The sequence below is a fragment of the Octopus bimaculoides genome, chromosome 2, assembly GCF_046866305.1.
Source record: "Octopus bimaculoides isolate indiv1 chromosome 2, ASM4686630v1, whole genome shotgun sequence".
Lineage (NCBI taxonomy): Eukaryota > Metazoa > Mollusca > Cephalopoda > Octopoda > Octopodidae > Octopus > Octopus bimaculoides.
Window position 1 is genome coordinate 120278554 of NC_142929.1, and position 24332 is coordinate 120302885.

The window sequence follows — 24332 nt, forward strand, 5'->3', positions numbered from 1 at the left end:
TTATCTCTTGCTTTGCAAAACCTTTCATGTTATATTGTCTACTTTACTTACATTTAGACGTTTTCTTTAAGGAATTTGTTCTCTGTTAGGAAATTCTTCGTATCCAAACAATGGCAATTCCCTCCATCATAAATATGGCTTTCCTTGTTTACGTTCCAAGAAACTTGATTAGATTATACCTCCACTAGTCATGCAAACATATACAGGTAAATACAAAGAGGCATGCAGGTTTGCATACATTATCAAACATATATTTAAAGCACTCTCTGAGGTGGTGTGTTGAGTTGTATCTTATCATCCTTCATAGAAATTCTGCAAGCAATTATGTTTAAGGGTGTATATATATATATATATATATATATATATATATATATATATATATATATATATATATATATATATCGTAGATGTTCGATAACATGTTCATGTGACTACCATGTTGTGTGCATACATAGAAATGATTTTGATAAATTTTGCACCCGAAATATAACTTCATTTTAATTTTACATTGCTAGACATAACTTATGGAAAGTCAAATGATTTAAGCATTTATATTGGAACAAACTTCATTTGTCTGCGAATCCATTTCAATACAAAGAAATATAGATACAAATTAAGTGTGTGTTAAGGGTGTATATATATATATATATATATATATATATATATATATATATATATATATATATATATATATATATATATATATATCGTAGATGTTCGATAACATGTTCATGTGACTACCATGTTGTGTGCATACATAGAAATGATTTTGATAAATTTTGCACCCGAAATATAACTTCATTTTAATTTTACATTGCTAGACATAACTTATGGAAAGTCAAATATTTGATGTTGTCGCTACATCTAATGGTGCGTATGAAAGCATAATTTACATTTAATCAAGCCTAGATGTGTATAATCACACTTTAAATCGTGTTAGATATATATAAATATGTATAACTATTATTGTTACGTATTAAGTTTTGCTGCACTGACTCGAGAAGTCATCTTTTTTCACAGGATCCGTCGCCAAAATGTATTTGTGTACTGTATTTTCAATTTCGGTAAGAAGTAAATGTAGTACAAAAGTTCCTCAAAACGTGATTTCATTCAGATATTTTCACCATGACTACATATGTCTCTCCAAAGATTTTACTTCTCCAAATGATCGTCAAGAGGATACATATACAAAATAAAGGAGTGAAAGTAGCCTATAAATAGATCACGCAGACGAAATATAAAGTAAATCCAAGATCACTAGATTCCCGTTGGTTATCCGTATGTCATGTGACCATGTGATTGCCGCGGAAAATCAGCATAAAGATTCAGCAAAATAAAGGAAGAATTGGGTCATCCCATGAATAATACGGTCTTTACAACTGTATAAACTAAAAGTCGGTTGGGAGGGATAAATTACCTGCATCAACTTGCTATAAAAGCAGGTAGTAATTTTACTTTGTATTTATTCTTAGTCCAAGTTTTGAAAAGTGCAGTTCGATTTTAATAGTTATTTCCTGAAAGCCATAATAGAAGTGACAAAGGAGCGTATTCAACATAGGAAACAACGCAACGAGAAGTGCAAGGTATAATAATGCAATAATATGGGGAACTAACAATAAGCTTAATCCAGTAACTACGGTAGTTCCAGAAATTACAGCTTAAAAGACGAGCCTCGACTTGGAAGATTTGTAGAGCTCAATGAGGGCATCCTGCAAAACCTGGTGGAAGTAAATCCCATCGTAACTGTTGAGGAACTAGCAAAGAAGCTTGGATTTTGGTCATTCAACTATTCATCGATAAATGCGTGCCATCGAAAAAGTCAGCAAATTGGGACAATGGGTTCCTTACAAACTTTCCTAGTCTAATCGCTCACAGAGAGTAAATGTGTGCTCTTCTTTGCTCTTACGTCTCAAGAATGAACCTTTATTTGGACCGAATAGTGACTGGTGACGAGAAATGAGTTTTCTATAAAAATCTCAAGCGCCGAATAGTGACTCGTGACGAGAAACGAGTTTTCTATAAAAATGTGAAGCGCCGAAGACTCTAGGTAGGAAAAGAAGAAAAACCGGCGCCCCAGGGTAAAGATGGTCTTCACCCAGGTAAGGTGATGTTAACTGTTTTGTCTGATATGATAGGTTTAGCCATTTGAAATTTTAAATCCTAACCAAACAATAAAAAATGAGATCAACTGCGAGAAGTTTGAGCGGCATCAGTCAGCGCTAGAAAAAAAAAAACGACCATCTTTGGTTTCAAGACGAAAGGTGTTTTTCCATCAGGATAATGCTCGGCCTCATGCAGTGAGGATAGCATTACAAAGTTCGAACATTTCCCTATCTGATTATCATTTATTCTGCAGTCTTCAAAAACATTTGGAATGAAAAATATGAATTCTGCAGATGAGGTCAGAACTGTATTGGAAGAGTATTTTTCGTCACGGGAAAGTGAATTTTGTAAGAGAGGCGTCGCGAGTCTACCAGAAAGATAGAAGAGGATTGTAGAAAATGAGTGAGAGTATATTTTAGATTAAAAGAGAATTTCTTTATATTAATTTCGAAAAATAAGTCAAAGTATTAAAAAACGGCATTATTTTTGGGATAACCCACTATATTAAGCAAATTCAATTTTACTTACTTGAATAAGCACACGAGCACAGACACACACATAAACACGCACGCGCACACACACACACACACACACATGCACGCACATATATATACACACACACATATGCACATAGTGGCTGATAAAATATTAGTGTAACGTCAGAGAGGATGAATTCTGAAACTGTCCGTTTTTCATCCTTATGCGGCAGCCATATGTAGCAAAGTCGGACAGGAGAACGATTGAATTCCTACGTAAGTGAAAAAACAATAGAATTCGAGCGTATACCAAAGAAGAACGGTGATAAAAAAGGTAAATCTGTAAGGATTGCATATATATATATATATGTGTATATATATATATATATATATATATATATATATATATATATATATATATACATATATATATATATATATATATATATATATATATATATATATATATGTATGTATATATATATATATATATATATATATATATATATATATATATATATATATATGTATATATATATATATATATATATATATATATATATATATATATATATATATATATATGTATATATATATATATATATATATATATATATATATATATATATATATATATATATATATATATATATATATATATATATATATATATATATATATATATATATATATATATATATATATATATATATATATATATATATATATATATATATATATATATATATATATATATATATATATATATATATATATATGAGAAATTGCACATACATGAACCATTACATAAATAAACAGGTGTTATCTTGAGAGTTGTGTTTTGAATAAACAATGATTGGTTTATGATAATGCATATTTTGTATACAGACGTCAAACAGCGTTAAAGGTAAGAAGAAAACGGTTTCACAAATCTACTGATAAATTAGGACAAGAGCTAACAGCAGGGCTTTTTCTTGCACACGAGATGCAAACACATTTTGCTCGACTTGTATTAAGTGCAAAGATCAGGACTTAACCCATTGACACGTATAGAAGTCAGCCTGCAAGTCTATGCTAATAGAGGTCCTAAAAGTACGTGAGCGTAATATTAAAATTATAAGAGATCATGATAAGGTCATTTAATACATAATGGAGGACATAGTTAATAAGCAACAAATTGCTTTGAACAAATTCATTAACACTAAACAGATGCATACGATGATAACTTTCAGGACAGGTCATATTGGTCAATTCTTTCTTGTAATATCTTTACTGACATGTGGCATACAACATTCATCATATTTTGTTTAAAGTCGTTGTCATTTTCTTTACCTCTGGCTAATGTCTAACTTTGAAAAGGACTAGCAACATGAACTCCTGTACATTTCAATTCTCTCTCTGTCTCTCTCTGTCTCTCTCTCTCTCTCTCTGTCTCTCTCTGTCACACACACACACACACACATACACACTCACAGACACACTCAAATACACACACGCCCAACCACACACACACACATACAAACGCATATAATCCGTGCAATATACGGGTATGAATGGAAGAATTCTGAAACTCTCTGTTCTCCTTTACGCGGAGTTTTATCATGGTTGAGGAATAATGGTCACATATTATTTACAGATATCTATATATATATATATATATATAGATAGATAGATAGATAGATATACACATATATATATTTACATATATATACATATGTATGTAAGTATATATATATATATGTATGTATGTATAATATATATAAGTATATGTATATATATATATATATATATATATATATATATATATATATATATATATATATATATATATATATATATATATATATATATATATATGCATATATATATATATATATATATATATATATACACACACTCACACACACACACACACATATATATATATATATATATATATATATATATATATATATATATATATATATATATATATATATATATATATATATATATATATATATATATATATATATATATACATATACATATATACAATGCATAAGAATGTATATTATATGTGCGTGGGGTATTCTGTGTTCGTGTGTTGGTATGTTCTTGGATATGATTATGTATGTATATTTGTATATAAATTTAGAAAGCAGTCACATGACAAAGTTTAAATATGCTTCATATATGATAGAAATGAATACATAGGAATGTAGCTCTTCAAATAGTATATGTAGCATATTTGTTGAGAAATGTAAATACGAATAATCTGATATAAGTGATATTCGAAAAGTAGTGCTAACAAATACAAAAAAAGAATTGATATATTTTAATATCCTTAAAGATTGGTAGCTCAGATTAAGTAAAATGGCGTAGCAAATATTCCAATTCAAGGAAAAGCGATAGTCCTTAAGATTACTGAGACAGCAATTCTCATGGGAGATTCAACATTAGGAAAGTGATTGTACAACGTATGATGCTTCAACTGAAGGCGATTCACTTAGATCTCTCTCTGTCTCTCTCACTCTCTCTCTCTCTTTCTCCCCAACCCTCTATCTATCTATTTATCTATCTATCTATCTATCTATCTATCTATCTATCTATCTATCTATTAAACCTAGCACACCTACCACACCGTCGATCTTTTTGAGCATATATATATATATGCATGTATATATATATATATATATATATATATATATATATATATATATATATATATATATATATATATATATATATATATATATATATATATATATATATATATATATATATATATATATATATATATATATATATATATATATATATATATGTATGTATATATATAAACATATATATAAATATATTACTATGTATGTGTGTTTGTATATATATGTATATTCATATATATATATAAGTATATATACATATATATAAGTATATATATTATGTGTCTGTATATATATATATATATATATATATATATATATATATATATATATATATATATACATATATATGTGTAGGTAGATATATACATAGATAGAGATATACATATATGGATGGATGGACGGAAAAATAAATATAGAAATATATGTAAATATATGTGTGTATGTATACATATATTAGAAAATATTATAAGGTACTCAGATATCTCGATGGTTGTACATTTACAGATTTTTATTAATATGTTACATATCTTATAAATATTAGCGCTTGCATCAATTCTTGTAGGGTTTTCAAATATTTGAGAACCCAACAAGAACAGGTGCAAGCGCTCATATTTATAAAACATGTGACATATTAATAAAAATCTGTAAATGTACAACCTTCCAGATATCTGAGTACCTTACTTTACTTTTTCTAATACATAATTCCTGTGCATCACCTCCAAACCTTCCAATATATATATATATATATATATATATATATATATACAGAGAGAGAGAGAGAGACAAAGAGACAGAGAGACAGAGAGACAGACTTGCATGTAAGTATTTATTAGCACGCACAAACTGTGCTTATAAATGCCATCGGGCAAATGGAGATTCTGGACAGCCTATTGAAATGTGTGTATATAAGTAGATATCTCTAAAGAAACGTATATCTGTAGATATCATTCCTTCCGGCACATAGAGATGTGTAGTCACAAACACCCCTCACCATATATACACACATACATATATATATATATATACATATATAAGTATATATATATATATGTATGTATATAAGTGTATATATATATATATATATATATATATATATATATATATATATATATATATATATATATATATATATATATATATATATATATATATATATATATATATATATATACATATATATATATATATACATATATATATATATATATATATATATATATATATATATATATATATATATATATATATATATACATATATACATATAGGTGTGTGTGTGTTTATACAATGCAACTAATTTTTTTTCTGATTATATAATTATTTAGACACAGGTGTATCCTCGCCTCTGTCGCATACACAAGAATATATACATATCCAAACATTTTGCATTAGACTGTCAAAATATTCTGAAATGTTTCCATTTTTCTCAAAGAATTTATCTCAAACATATTTATCTATCAATTTATTGGGCACATTTAGACATTGATATGTAATTACTTGAATTCTCCTAAGTAGAAAAATCTTGTTTTGAAACTTAGTTACACACACACATATAGATATATGTTTATTTGTATATATGCATATACATATTCATACATTTATATATGTATATATATATATATATATATATATATATATATATATATATATATATATATATATATATATATATATATATATATATATATATATATATATATATATATATATATACATATATATATATATATCTATATATATATATATATATATATATATATACATAGTTTGACTGATAATATATTGCCTTCTTCTGCACGTGTACCTCCGCAGAAATGCAATGCTTATATATGTGTGTATATTATATATATATATATATATATATATATATATATATATATATATATATATATATATATATATATATATATATATATATATATATATATATATATATATATATATGTATGTATGTATGTATGTATGTATGTATGTATGTATGTATGTATGTATGCATGTATGTATGTGTTTATATGAATATGTACGTATGTATATGAGAGAGAAAATCTTTCATTAAACAGACTGAAGCCAACATGTCAGCGAATATTCTTAAATTATATAATGACTTCTCAATATAAACCCTTTTAATGAACCTTAAATGCTATATCTACTAATACCTAACCCATTGAAACAGTAATTATTGAAATTAGCTTTCTTAGGAAGGGGAGTATTTCACACGAGTAGATATTGTTTGATAACATGTAGCACACTTTCTCTTATTTGATCTTGTATGTTATCGCTCATGAGACCGCTGCCCACTGATCCAATGGTATACCAGGATATGACTGCTAGTAGAGGAGAACGAAAGAATGATAGAGTGAGTGAGTGAGTGAGAGAGAGAGAGAGGGGGAGAGAGAGAGAGAGAGAGAGAGAGAGAGAGAGAGAGAGAGAGCGTTTTCAGCTAAGAGGAGATCATCAATTTTATACTGTGTGTATTCGTCATAGACACTTCGCACTGCCCGTTTAAAGCATTAAGGATTATATCCAAAAGACCTTTAACACAAGCCTTCACTATTAGTCGTTTTATTAATCTCATTTTTCTCGCTAGAACGCTTTCGTCACTGTCCTGTGGTAGAAAGAATACTATAACGTACAAGATCGAAGAGTTTCTGAAAATGTAATCATACAGTAATTAAGAGCAGCATACCACAATCACTAATAAATAATATCATTACTACCGTGGACCAGTTAAGGAAGGATACTTTCATATATACGAAAGTTTACTTATACAACTTTGCATTTTGTCTCTTGAGCAAAACGGTAATGAGTTCCCTGGTACAGAACTAGATTGCGATCAGAATGACTACTACAACCTTCAACAACAAGAACATGTTACGTAAATGCAAAACTTCATTGCAAATATCAGCATTCATCACTCAAACATTAGCTTCAGCTTCCAGTTTATATAAAACAGCAGCAATATCTATACTATTTGAATTCGATGTGGCGCGTATAAAAGGAAATGGAATATTTTCATAACGAACTATGGGCTCTCAACTGTCGAACAAGAAAATGCTAGGATTTAACTAACGCCTGATCAAGAAACTGGCAAAAATTCAACTGCCTGGATTGGGAAATTGTATTGAGTCTAATGATAAACTTAAATGAATAGCGGATCTATTATAGGTAGAACATTGACTTATTTCAACTTTAATCATCAGAGGCCAATTATCTCCAGCTTAATGTCCAACAAATGTTGCAGGAGGAAATATGTTGAAACAATTCAACTGTAAACCCAACCCAAAACATAAACTTATCAGGATTGGAGGAAACAAAATTCCCCAAATGGGCAAGCAAATTAAATTGGATTATTATACCCTGAAAAGACCAACCGACATGTTCGGCCCCTTCTCGATCTTATATACGAATACGACCTTGAACATTTAACTCTTTAGTTCACCGAAAGTGTTAATTAATCGCCAATTATGCAAATATATGCAAACGATAAATGGAACGCATTTTCTGTCTAAAGAAAATGCAAAAATAATCCTTTTAAGTCCTAAAATATTTTGAATAGTGGGTTTGTCGATTACATTGTCCCCAGTACTCGACTGATACTTATTATAAGGACCCTCAAAAATTGAAAGGCTAGTCGACCTACGTGGAATTTGAAGTCAGAACGTAAGTACGGACGAAATCAACTAAGCATTTTCCTGACGGTTCCGCTATCTCACTAACTTAAAACATTGCGAAATGATGCCAACAGTGTCGAAAAGTCCCTTCTATTCCGTTGGATCAGATTGCATTCTAACAAGAATAAGATGACGCTGGTATGCAAAGAAAGGCAACAAACTCTATGGCTACTAAACTTTGAGACACCATGCACGGTTAACAATAGGTGGAGATTCCAAATCATACAATCTACAATATACCCAAAGTTTTGCAGATTCTATCAGCATTAGAACATTTCATGCAGAATATGCAGAAAGATTTGTCCTTAAAAGGTAATACAAAATTCAATGATACCATGTGAAAATCTACAGGTGAGTTGAATCTCAAACGGTGTTTTATACTGAAAAGGGGAGGCCTAGTCATTTCAGTGATGAGATTCTTATACCATGGGGAAAAAAAAACTATAAGTTATGTTTGCGATCATCTGGAAGAACTGTATATCATAAAAGAAAAGGAAAGATGATAAAACCTTACAACACCATGGTCACAAAGAAAACTATAAAAAAGGCATTAAATTAAGCAATCCTTAGAAGTCGAAGGTCACTTTCCAGAACTTCATGGTCAACAGTATGACATCATTAACATACCAATTACTCTCAAGTATATTGCAGACGGAACTTATTTCACAAGAATATTCATTGAAGAATGCATAACATATTTTTCTAACAAATAAGCTGCTGTTTTGCACGACATGGCTATTGAGGTTTGGAGTGTATCTACCATCAAACAACTTTCTAAATATGACAGCCCAAACAGAAGCAAAATTGTTCGAATTTCAAAACGGATGTTTCAGGCATGGTAGAATGTCATGAAGTTAAAAATATCAGTAACCTCAGGGAAATTATACAAGATAACATTGTGACGAAACAGCCCTCGTTTGCAACCAAATCTTGGAAACAGCCTTAACGTATTGCGAACATATCTTTTCAGAACAGTACCGAAATTTTTTTCTTATAGAGATAGTTGGAGAAATAATGAATTGGAAGATGTATGTATTAATAATAGTTATGGATTTCAAAATTCCTTGAGATCAATGACCGCAAAAATCTAATGAAAATACCAAAAGTATAATAAAGCCAATATAATCCACATGGACAAATTTGGTAAAGAATTCTCGAGTGATTGACACACAAAGTTTTTGTTTTTTCACATGTTGATTTGTTGCGAGGAATTCTGGTGCCCTGACTTTTGTAATAGTATTATATTATATAAAGAGAATGGCTACATGCTACCAGTCTACCGAATTCACAGACACGAAGCGGAGTGCGTCAATTCATTCAATTAAAATATTAGCAAATGTAAACATTTCAAATGATAACGCGTCATTCTCAGATCTGGTTGAAGAAGCTCATCAGCAAAGCTAAGGGCAGAAATTTCAGCTGCTCAAATTGGCTTAGATTTAGTAGAAACATACCTTTCTTTATCACTTAGCAACAAACATCATTATTTCAGAGTGAAAGAAGAGAAATATTTCCTGAATCTCGGACCCTTGGCAATAAACACAAGAAAGAATATTAATAATCGTAGATCTCAACATTCGTCAGCATGCAAAATACGACAAAGAAGTGGAAGTATTTAAATCAGGGCCTTAAACTCAGATTTTTAGAGCAACAGGAGAAAAGCTTCTGATGTATGGAGCCGAAAAATGGTCCCTTACAAATATTGATATAACCGGTTGAGGAGTACCTGCAAAGAAATGTTTCAACAGCGCTATACATGTTATAATAATAACATGAAGCAAATGGTAAATTCCATAGCAATCTATGACCAATAACAACCATACCCTGAGAACAACGACTGAAATTTGTTTCGTGAAATTTGAATAATGGGAGTCGAGGCAGCACAACGTTTATCGTTATATAAACCTACTCATGGCAAAAGATCGAGAGAAAGACCTTAATATCACATATATTAACACGTGCTACCAGACATTGGGATAAAATTGGAAAATATATCTGCTGTTATGTACGATCTTACTTAATGGAGAGAACTCTATGTTAACGTCCGTGTTTGTACCTAGAAGGAAGAGGTGTACGCATGTATGTGTGTTAATGTATGAAAAATAGAGGCATGTATGGAGAGGAAAACATAAGAAAGGATAGAGTAGCAAAGATGGCTTGAATTTTATTAGAAGAGTAAATGAAGGTGTGTCGTATGTTCGATTTTAATATGTAAGCTTATGAGTCTAATAAAGTGGTGATAATAACATACAATTGTAGAGGTAACAATGGGAAATACTGTGTAGTGAAATATATTAAAATTTTCATATTTTAAGCTGGAAATTCTGGGAAAAGGACTTTGCTAAGATGAAAATATTAAATCGATGAAAAATATCTTTTGGACAATCGCCAAATTAAATTGAGCAGAAACAACCCTTAAGCTGTTGCCAGGATTTCTATTACTGCACTAAACGGCACATCCTTTAGTGCACACCACACACACACATACAGACTCACATACTCACATACTCACACACGCATACACTCACACAGGCATACACACACACTTGCATACACAGACATACACACGCACACACACACACACATAAACACACAATAAGCACACATAAATATGCACACCCGAACGAACTCACAAGAAAAGTTTATTTGGAAGAATGGGAGAACTTTTAAATATTATATTATTGTGTGTATTCTAATTTCTTTTCGATTTTTCTTCATCAATTTCTGTAGTTCTTGATGAAATGTTTTTGGTGAAAAACAAAGCAAACAGTACAATTTTATTTTGTTTTCCGTTTTATACTTTGTACCGACGAAAAACATGCATTAACGAAATATCTTTACATATTGTTATTTGTTATGCTGCTTCTTGTGTTGATGGAAAACAAAAGATAATGATGAATTATAGTAGTTCATTTAGGTGTTTTTTTTGTAGTTATAGAATCCATGGTATAGCAAATCTCGAATACGAAGATGATCAGTTGCAGTTCTTAGATCTAGTATTTCAAATATATTCTTCTTCCTAAATCCATAGGTGTCTATGCTCTATCGTACGTATTTGTCTGTAAGTCTGTACCTGCGCTCGGGGTTAACAGTCTCGTCAGTAGCATTTTCTCCATTGTTTTGTCAATCATTGATGGCACTACTTTATGGCACTACCTTAAACAGAGTGTGTCTGTGTTAATCATGACGCATTGTTAATGCTGTGCCTGAGTTAATATGTAGAATAATACTGCTCTGATTGTCTGTTCGGGATTATTGAAATAGCTTTTGGGAATAACAATGTCGGGTAGAGATTGTTACATACACGAGGTGTATGCTATTATGCGTTCTTTGTATTTTGTTAACATTTCTTGTAAAGTTATCGTTGTCGGATGAAATGCTGTTACAACACATGATGTATGTAACATTGTTTCATCTCTAGCATTGATTTTGCATGTATTGCATTAATTCACTTCTTTGAAGGTACTGTTTCGTGTATACATTTTACCGGGTAGCCCCAAAGTCATCTCTGAATTAGTAGACATAATCAAAAGTTTTCCAGTCACGATTCTCCAACATGATCTAGTAATATGTCCAAGATAACTTTACCAAATGTGTTCTTGTTTTCTTAAGAGAGTATGCTGTTATGGGGGAAGAATTACTCAATATTTTTTGTAGATCAGACAATAATATGTCTATTCCGGCAGTAACTGTTCGGTGGGGAGTTTGGTGTTTATTTAAAGTATTCTATACTGTGCAGGTGCAGAAGGGTTTCATAAGTTTCACGTTTAATAACGCTTAATTCATTTGAGTCTCGATAGTAGTTGACTGTATTAATGACGGAGCCGTCGTTATGTAGTTTCTAGGGAATGGCTGATAAAGAGGCTGTTACCCTACAGGTGTGTATACTTGTATGTATTCTTTCTCACTATATTTGCATGTTGTATTTTGATCAGACATACGGGACGAAAAGACGCAACCTTGCACGGCAAAATATAAGCTACGCGATATATCAGGTTACAGAGTGTTATGTTAGTAAGCCCAAACATACGTTGGAACATACATATATACGTGTATACAAAAATATATACGTACATGTATACATGGTACTATTGTGGTCACGTGATCGATGTTTGAGCCTGATCGCGCCATTTTTCTTTCTGGCTTTACAGTGTAAGCATAGCCGCGCCACTATCAATGCGCACCAAAGAACAAAGAACAGTGATCCGAGAGATGGTAATGGTGAACCTGTTCACCATTACTATCTCTCCAGCTTGCTGAATTTTCTCGTCAGCGGTGGAGGTTGACGGGCGTCCTACTCCCTCTTCGTGCATCACGCTTGTCTGGCCACTTTTAAACTCTTCTATCCTTTCATAAACACGTCTACAAGGTAATACCCTGTCCCAGTATTGTGCTAAAAGCTTCCCATGAATTTTAGCACCTGACGAACCTTCCGACCAGAGAAATCGGATCACAGCACTTTGTTCTTTGGGACATATTGCTAGCGGAGTGGCCATGTTTACACTGTAAAGGCAGAAAGAAAAATGACGCGGCTCAAACTTCGATCACGTGACCATAATAGTGCCAACTTTAAGCACGCATGCGTAGAGAGCAGTGTGACAGTAATAAAGATGTTATGTCGAAAATCCGGATAATTTTTGACTTCCCCTCGTAATTGTTTGAATGTAAAAGCTGGAACAAATATATATTTATTCCTTGTATCGGTTTTCTTCTCGTTGTTCATCCGCTAGTTGCTTTGATCAAATTTACTAATGACCCAAAATTGTACAGGTGTGTAACATTTCTCTCACTTATACTAGAAATAAATTAAAGCTACGTTTCCTGATGTAAGACTGCTGATATGATATAAACATATTCCTAGAATTCAAATCTGATACGTACAGAATTTTTTCACAGTCGTTGTGTATTTGTTTGAAAGAGAGTTACGCACATAAAACCACACATGCAACACACACATAGCTTGATGCATAGATATATGTATTTACATATGTGTAAATACACAGATATGTGGGTATAATACAAGTATATAAGTCTCTTTCTCTCTCTCTGTCTCTGTCTCTCTCTCTCTCTCTCTCTCTCTCTCTCTCTCTCTCTCTCTCTCTCTCTCTCACTAGGTACATATATATTTACATATACTGCATACATATATGCAAACATACATACATGCATATCGTAGATACTGACATTTATGAAAACGTTGTAAAGTTGTTAAGTGTGAGGGGATGGAAATGGAAAAATATAGTTTACCTCTCCTGTATCAATGTAATTTCCAAACCAAATGTAGCAATTAATTATGTCTCAAATGTTTAGCGTAAACTCAAATTATTCCTCAGTTCAGCAGTATTTACCAGTATAACATGGAGCTGGCTTGCCATAATTCTTGTGCATTAACTATTTAGGAATGCTTCCCATTAATAATTAACATATCTTCTTTCAAACTTTTAGAACGTTTTAAATTTATACCTAATTACGTTGTAATTCGTTTGGCGGTGTGATCATTAGTCATTTCAAATAAACTAATTGCCTCCTTATAACACATGGAGAGCATGCAACTAACTAATATTATCTATAGTTTGAGAAATAATTTTCTAAGAAGTGTATTTGTGTCTGAATCATTAACTGTATAACACCGAGATGTTAGATCACAACTCTCCGTGTCACAGCACCTAAATGAAGCAGTAAATTTGTGTTACTTTCTGTCTGTACATTTCAGTTAAAGCTAATATGTGTGTAAAATGAGTAGATAGGTTGAAATTATCAAGAAGGTTAAAAAAGAAAAGAAGCTATTTTGATTATGCTCGCAAATATATTTTGCTCAATACTTCTATCATTCTTTTTTTCCCATCTATCTAACAAAGAAACACACACACACACACACACACACACACACACACACACACTTGTGTATATGTGTGTATTTGTATTCGTACATACCTATATCTTCATTTACTTTCATCTATCGATCGATCGACACGTAAATAGATAGCGAAAGATATAGATAGATAGATAGATAGATAGATAGATAGATAGATAGATAGATAGATAGATAGATAGATAGATAGAACATACAAGGGCTCTGACACTTCACACGTGGAACAAAAGTACCACATCTCAGATTCATTGCATTCAGAGAGAAGATAACGTGTAGCACTAAGTGAAACACTTCTGACACCAGGCATATTGGACGTGGAAGTACATATGGCAGGTTACATGCAACGCAGAACTGACCGCGGAATGCGGAAACAAGGAGGTATAACGCGCTTTATCGGTGAAAATTTTCAAGAAATATCTTCCCCTCATTACTCCAGCACAGTGTACGATACACTAACAATGCATGTGATTCATCTCAATTTGATAATAGGCATTATCTACCGTCCTCCTCGTGCGTGCAGCCATCAATAGAGATCACCGGAGGGATGCCTTTGTCTTTCACAAATCAAACTTTACGTGAGGTCAGGTCCCAGGCCAGTGTACTTCTAGCAGATGACTTTGATTTTCCTATTCTCAGCTGGCTCGAGGGCTATATCCAGCCTGGAACTAAACAACTAAACAACTAAAGAGGAGGTATATGAACGTTTTCCTAAATACCGCTAGATATATTCTCGTGCAACACGTCATTACCTGTCCAACTAGGGAAAATAACATACTTCACCTAATCTTTACCACCAATACAGTATTCAATCACAACGTTCAGTTAATTCCTACTATTTCTCACCGCTACTTTATACAAGTATTTGTATATGGTTCAAAGAGGGCAATGCACACAATGAGCATCAAAAATGAACCAGAAGTTTAGGAAGGCCAGGTGGAAGGAAATCGAAATTGAAATCCTAGAAAAAATAATAATAATCCCATCACATTGGCAACCTCAGTATGAACGAGAGAATGTAGATTCTGTACGAAGAGTTGAACAAGATCTGTCGAAAGTACGCCCCATATAAATAAGCACACCTATTCCCACAAGAACTTGATTCCACGAGATCACTACATACTGACCATAATCCCAGAAGTACCCAAAGATGCAATAAGACCTTTACACAAATGAGGTAGCAGAGCTGAAACTGAAAATTACACACCTGCTTTTCTCTCATTTCATGCGTCTAAAATCGTCGAGCACGTCCGAAAAAGAGTAATCACATACCTTGAGAAAGACAATCTCTTACCTGATGCACATGATTTTCGAACCCAACGAACTTACCTTTCACAACTATTACAGCTCCATAGCACTACACTTAAATACGCTTAATTTTTCTAGAGCGTTTTACAGTATTGATCATGTTATCATCGGTCGTAGGTTAAGGAATCTTGATATCATATGAAAACTCAGAGGATGGCTCTTTGACTTCTTACGAGATAAGAATCTGTTACAGCAAAAGGTTTTCTATCCGCCGAGTCTCCTGTAATAAGTGCTGTACCTCAGAGTACATTTCTAAGCTACTATTATTTATCATCAGGCCATGTAATAAAGAAATGAAACACGGGTAAGATATCTCATGTTGCATTCATTTCAAATTCGTTGCAAATATGATGCATGAAATATCAAAGAAAAGAACTGGTATGTCAGATTTTCTAAGAAGAGGCAGACTGATATTTTCTTATGAAGATACACTGTTACATAAAGCAGCATATGGCAATAACGTGAGGAGCCACATTCCTTTTGGTTGGACGAGTGAGATAAACATTGCTAGTTATTCTAAATTGTCCTCAAGTGGACGAATATAGGGTTTGTTTAAAGTGGATTTACCTTTGGAGAACTGTTCCAAAATTACATTTATCAATCACCATCTATACAGTGAAAAGTTACACGACTAGTTTGTGGACAGTTTATTATAATCGGACAATGAGAAAGACAAAACAATTGCATAAATACGAATTGAGATGGTATCAGCTAAAACAATTGTATCTCGATATCCTTTAAAGACTTAATCTGAAAAATTTCTCCAAAATTACCAGTCACAAGTAGCCGTGCGTAGGAAAGATATTTACCTTAAATATCAACGACTTTGAATGAAACTCACATGCGAATGAAAAAGCAGGTCCTCCCTTATGGATAATTATATGTTGAATAATCATGTGTTGCAAGGCAGAACAATATATTTCTACCAACACTCAAAAGACAACAGAGAATGTTGATTTAATGAAGTCCCTGGTGGAGTACGATTTGTGTATGATTTACGAATAGTAAATGCCTGAATCTATATTTGAAATAATATATGTATTCGGATTTACATTATTTCGTTTTCAAGTAAACTGATCGTCAAATGAGGTTTTATAGAGCAACACCAGATATTATTCGGTTATGTGTGTATAGTGTTAGGCGTGATTGTGTGTATGTGTTCGTTGTGTGTATGTGTTCGTTGTGTGAATGTGGTTGTTTATATTTTTGTGTGTGTATGTGTGTGCGCGTCGATGTTTATTCAGTGATTTGTAACTTCTTCTTCTTCTTCTTCTTCTTATTATTATTATTATTATTATTATTATTATTATTATTATTATTATTATTATTATTATTATTATTATTATTATTATTATACGTGGTCGTCTTTGCCTTCCATCATTTCGGGGTCAATAAAAGAAGTACCAGTGAAACATTGCGGTAGATGTAATCGACTTATCCCCATCCCCGTAATTTCAGGACTTGTACTTATAGTAGAAATGATTATTATTGTAGTTGTTGTTGCTAAGACAGTAAGCTGGCAAAATCGTTAGCACGCAGGACGAAATGCTTAGCGGTATTTCGTTGATCGCTACGTTCTGAGTTCAAATTCCGCCGAGGTCGACTTGCCTTTCATTCTTTCGGGGGTCAATGCAACCGACGTAATTCCTTCCCCCATATTTGAGGCCTTGTGCTTCAAATAAAAAGAATTATCATCACCATCATCATCATCATCATCACCCTGCTTCAGTCATACTCATTATACTCATTATAGTAGGTAGCAGTAGCGGTAGGAGTTGTAGTATTAGGGGTAGTAGTAGTAGTAGTAATGGTGGTGGTGGTGGTGGTGGTGTTTAACTTTGTTATTCTCATTATTGCTTTGTTGATTGTAGTTGTTATTTCTTTCTCCCACTTAGCATTTTTTAAAAACTCTTTTACTTTACAATAATCATGTAAATCTGTGCTACTACAAAACTAATTAACGTACGTAATGAAACTTAGATGTAGCTGAAAAACAATATTGTCACCATCATCACCAATAATGCAATCAGTACCTACATTATCTTTATCATTACTAGTTTCTTCTCTATCAGCCACAACGTAATCAGTGCTAGCATCATCGCAAAAATCACAAGCATTTTATTACCATCATTCCTATCGTCCTCAATATCACCATCATCAGCACCAATAATGATTCTGTCAATGGAATAGACAATAAGACATCATAAGCAATGTTAGTTGTGACAATTAGAACACACTCTGCAATGATACTTTTACATTGTAGTTCGTGTTGCTAGAAATAGCAGTCAAAACTTTCTCTACCTTGCATGAATATGTTCTTCAGTTTCTGGCAAACGGGAAAAAATAACTGAACTGACACGTCTGAAATGCTCTCGGTCAAGGATTTACTCGATTAGGACACATAAGCAAGCTAAACAACAGAAACAATAAAAAAAAAATCTCTAAACAACCAATATAGTTTTCAAAATATACTAAATATATAAAGAAAGTAGAAAAATGTCTCATCGTAGTAAAAAAATTGTCAAAATAAAATTGAGGGTAGAGTTGAGTATATCACACGTATAGAAAACATATGGAAATAATCAATATTATCGATATTTCAACTAATGATAATCAGTTCAAGTAAATTACTTGCTCGAGTTATTGTTTCCTTATAATTCTTGACGTTTTTTTCTCTGTTCGTTGTTATTTATGTTCTGTTACAATGTTTTACATTTCGCAGCTTTTGCGACTACATTCATTATCTTTATCAAAATGAAAATGAAAAAAAAATAATAATACTGACTATATAATCCTCTGGTGCGGGAAGGGAATCATCTATAATTGTACTTCTGTGCAGGAAACTTGACTGCAACTTGCATTCAGTTAAGATTTCAAATAATACACTGCTATCAGAGTTTTGTTATATAATCTATAACTAGCTTAAAAATTACGATTTTAAAGCCATGTTTTTTTTTTTACGTAAATGACATTGCGTTCGATATCTCAGAAGAAAAAAACCCAAAACAAAAATGTAACTCGTATTTCCGATGTTTAATACATACCCCTACACACCTACGCCTGCATGCAAGAGCGCATTTAGGCATGTGTGTGCGTGTGCGTGTGCGTGTATTCATTCACACATACACACACACACACACACACACACACACACACACACACATGTATATATATATATATATTAGCAGCTAAACCCGATTTCACCCAGTATGTTTGGATGATGTGGCTGTGATCATTTTCGGTTAGGTGTAATCTATAACACCGTTTCTCAACCTTATCATTTCGGGTCCCTTGTTTCGATTGTAGCCTTCAGCTGTATGAAAATTTCCTGACTCCCCACCTCTTGTCAGAAAACAGCTTCAAGAGTTCTGAAGAACGAATTTGTAAGTAGTCTGTTTCTGATAGCTATTCTGTTGGACCTCTGTCTAATCATTAAAACATTGATTTAATTATGAACATAGAAAGAAATCATACATTAATCTCTATTTTTGTAAGCAGTTGTATCCGTAAAAATATTTATTTGCAGAGAGCAGAAATTGGAAGAAGATATATGAAATGGACGTGTGTGTGTGTGTGTGTGTGTGTGTGTGTGTGTGTGTGTGTGTGTGTGTGTGTGTGTGTGTGTGTGTGCGTGCGTGCCTGTGTGCTTGCGCGTGTGTATGTGAGAGAGAAAGAGACTGAGAGAGAGAGAAAGAGACTGAGAAAGAGAGAAAGAGACTGAAAAAGAGAGTTAGATTGAGTGAAGGTATGTCGTGATGACTGACGTCTTTTAAGGTACACACACATAAATAGAAAATGTGTGGTCATCGCATCAAATTTTTACGATAGTTGATTTATGGGGAAAATCATGTTAAATTTTGGAAATGCAAATATGTGAATGAAAATTAAGTTCAGAGCTCTACATGGTAGTTAGACCTTGTAGAAATAACAGCCTAATCTTCCTCAAAACACCCTACTGTCTTAATCCGACAATTCTGCCTATTATGTAGTTTCAATGAGAAACTCTAACTAAAGATTAAGATTATTAACTCCACTAAGAGGTGAAGGAAGAGAGACAGCAGGGCGAAAGTTTTGGCTGACTGTCATCCTGTACTCCCCTTGTTGCTAGTGAAACGGTATATGCTGGGTATGTGAGCAACTGGTTGTTTTAATGGCAGAACAAACAGGGGAATTCCATTAGAAACAGTTTTAATCAATTTTCTCGGTAACTGTGGGAGCGAAGAAAAAAATAGTAACCGGAACACAATATATGCACCTATCTCCACTTGTGTGCCATTTTTCACGCGAGTCCACCCACGTTTGGCTGTGAACGTCAATTCAAGAAAGACTACAACGATTGCGCATGTCCAATTTATATTATATATATATATATATAAATATATATATATATATATATATATATATATATATATATATATATATATATATATATATATATATATATATATATATATATATATATATAAATATATATATATATATATATATATAAATATATATATATATATATATATATATATATATATATATATATATATATATATATACATGCATACTATACATACAGACATACGTATTTATATATACACTAGCTGCCTTTAGTTTACTGCTATTCTTGACTTCGTCATTGCGCTATATCAGTTGAATTAAATAAAGCTCACGTGCGCGTGCGCGTGCGCATGTGTGTGTATCTCTTAATGAGCTACAATGAGTCTACAATGAAGATATTATATTTTCATGGGTATAGTGATTGTGTCAACGATACAAAAAAAATATGTTGCTGGGCCATTTGTCAAAGCATCAAGGGGTTCGTATAGTTTATATTCAATGGTTCATTTACATTGAAGTATGTCGTTGATTAAACAGTTTGGTGTGATATCGAAATGATTGATCAGGAGGCAGTAGAAGAGCTGCCATCACTACTGCTGCAACAACGACTTTAAATAGACTTTCATAGCCTAGACAGTAGTACGCCAGCATGTACTAATATTTTCAGGGCGTCCAAGCTGGATAAGATAACTAGAAGAGGAGCAGCCGATTAATTCAGTCTCTAAGAAAAGAAAGCACATTATCCATTCCACATGCTTTCACAAATTTCATCCTATTAAATAGTTGTAGGCTTTTGAACAATCAAAGGTATGCTAGAATACAAATAATAAATGAGTATATGCATATATACGTACATGTACGTGCACACCTACATCTACCTGTATATATAGATGCATATCTGGATACATGACGTTGCAAACAAAACGTAGACAAAAACATAATAACCAGAGTACAGAAAACACACAGGCCACATATAGAACATTTTCCTTCAGGTACACACACATAAATAGAAAATGTGTGGTCATCGCATAAAATTTTTACGATAGTTGATTTATGGGGGAAATCATGTTAAATTTTGGAAATGCAAATATGTGAATGAAAATTAAGTTCAGAGCTCTACATGGTAGTTAGACCTTGTAGAAATAACAGCCTTGTAGAAATAACTGGAGTTTCGAAGAGTTAGGGCAGGACGCATCGTTAAAATCGCTCTTCCCACGGACCACAAATTAAATTTGTCCCATGGAAGAATGTAGTGGCGGACAGAAAACAAGACAGGAAAACAAACGGAAAAGGCTATACGGCCAGACGTGGAAAATTATGTGCATATTGAACGCTACCCAAGTCATAATAAGGTAGATATGATTCTAACTTGTTAAACACATACCCAAATTCACGTCCAAACCAATACAAAACTGAAAATAAATCGTAGATACAATTTGAAGAAAAACTTTTCTGTAATCAATAAAACCTTTCAGCTATTAGAGAATATATCTATTGAGGTAAATTCAAGCAATTGATCGATTTTGAAAAGTACGTGAAACAAATCCGTGTTAATTCATTGAGACATTAACTGATGCAATGATATGATATATTTTATGAAAGTGCATCCATGTATCAGGTTAAAATAACATAGTTCAATCAACTGGAAATGAAAAATAAGAAATGAAGCATTCGTAATTAACTGGTTTCGTTATCAAATTTCCATCATTATACAATATGTAAATACTGATTAATGAAAGAGTGCGTGTGCGAACTGATGATGTGAACACACACACACACACACACACACACACACACACACACACACACACACACGAACGCACACACACACAAACGCACATACAAACAAACACACACACACTCACTCACAGACGAGTGGGTGATTGTATGTATTTAATATATGAATACCCTAATGGACATATATATATATATGTATATATATATATATATATATATATATGTGTGTGTGTGTGTGTGTGTGTGTGTGTGTATACATATTCATATATATATATATATGTGTATATATGCATGTATATATATATATATATATGTGTGTGTGTGTATGTGTGTATATATATTTAGTATAACTATATATACTTAATTATATATATAATTGGTTGTTCGAGTGGCACGGGCGCTTCAAAGGTGGAAGAACGTCACTGGAAGATGACGAGCGATTTGGAAGAACTACCACGAGACTCACCCCCAAAAATGTGTATTGTGCATCGATGATTTGTCCCCCAGGATCAGACCGCAAATCGAAAGTTCTACTGCCACGTTTTGAAGTGTTTGATGGAGGACATTCAGTGAAAGCGACCGGATCTGTGGAGGGCGAAGAGGTGGATTCTTCATGGTGACAATGCAACCTGTCGCCAATCTCTCCTCACTCGTGAGTTTCTCGCTTACACATCCACTCTATATTCACTATATTTCTTTCAGTATTATATTCACTATATTTCTTTCAGTACTATATTCACTATATTTCTTTCAGTACTGTATTCACTGTATTTCTTTCAGTACTATATTCACTATATTTCTTTCAGTACTATATTCACTATATTTCTTTCAGTACTATATTCACATCTTCCAAATTCCATCTCTTTCCTCAATATGAAAATGCATCTGAAAAGCTTTCGTGTTAACACCCTTATCGAGATCGAGAGCCACTCGCAGAAGATCCTCACCTGCAGAAAAGTAATTCCAGGTCAGATTCTAAAAGTGGTAGGATCTTTGGGACAGGTGTATCACTGCGCAAGGTGACTATTTGGAAGATGATGTTAAAACGTAGGCGAATAAGTTATATTAAACATAAACAGTCCGTAAACGTTGTGATACCTCTTCATATATATATATATATATATATATATATATATACTCATTACTCTTTTACTCTTTTACTTGTTTCAGTCATTTGATTGCGGCCATGCTGGAGCACCGCCTTTAGTCGAGCAAATCGACCCTAGGACTTATTCTATCGGCCTCTTTTGCCGAACCCCTATGTTACGTGGACGTAAACACACCAGCATCGGTTGTCAAGCGATGTTGGGGGGACAAACACAGACACACAAACATATGCACACACATACACACACACACACACACACACACACATATATATATATATATATATATATATATATATATATATATATATATAGGGAGAGACAGAGAGAGAAAAAGAAAGAAAGAAAGAAAGAAAGAAAGAAAGAAAGAAATAAAGAAAGGGAGAGGGGGTACATAGAGAGATGAAAAGTGGTTAGGAGGGCACACAAATTAAAAAAATATAGTTAAAAAACTAAATAAAATTGGAAAAGTCACAGAAGTATATTTTAGAGAATGTTTAATAAAATGTTACCGGTTTCGATGTATCCATCTTATCAAATTTTATCGCTGTTAGAAAGAATTTGGGGGAGAGTCAGAGAGAACAACAAATTTCATAGTTTGTACTGAATTGTGAGTTCTTAAGAACTAAAATTTGGGTACAAACAACGGTTGTCGACGGGTTTCTTTCACTTTCCGTGTACCATATTTCCTCACATGGCTTTATTTGGACTGAAGCTGTAGTAGAAGACACTTACCCAAAGTGCAACGCAGTGGCACTGAATTCAGGAGCAAGCTTCTTACCACACAGTCTTGCCTTGCGCCAATAAAAAGTTGCCAGCAGGTGGCTACGGAGAAACGAATTTCGTATCTCAGATACTCTGATACCATCTTAGGGCACTGTGCTATAAATCTAAGCGGCCATTGACATATATATATATATATATATATATATATATATATATATATATATATATATATATATATATATATATATATATATATATATATATGGGAGAATTTACGAAAAACACAACAACAGACGAGGACAGGTGGTGTAAACAACAAAAGGATGCAGTAGTTTAACGCTCGAGAATAGAGAAAGTCTTTA

The 24332-nt window shown here is 32.6% G+C and overlaps 1 protein-coding gene across 1 annotated transcript in view; it reads left to right on the forward strand.

Moving 5' to 3' along the window:
• LOC106876909 (carbonic anhydrase-related protein 10) overlaps positions 1-24332 on the forward strand; it is a 1209344-nt gene that overhangs the window by 479016 nt on the left and 705996 nt on the right. The gene's annotated exons all lie outside the window — the stretch shown is intronic.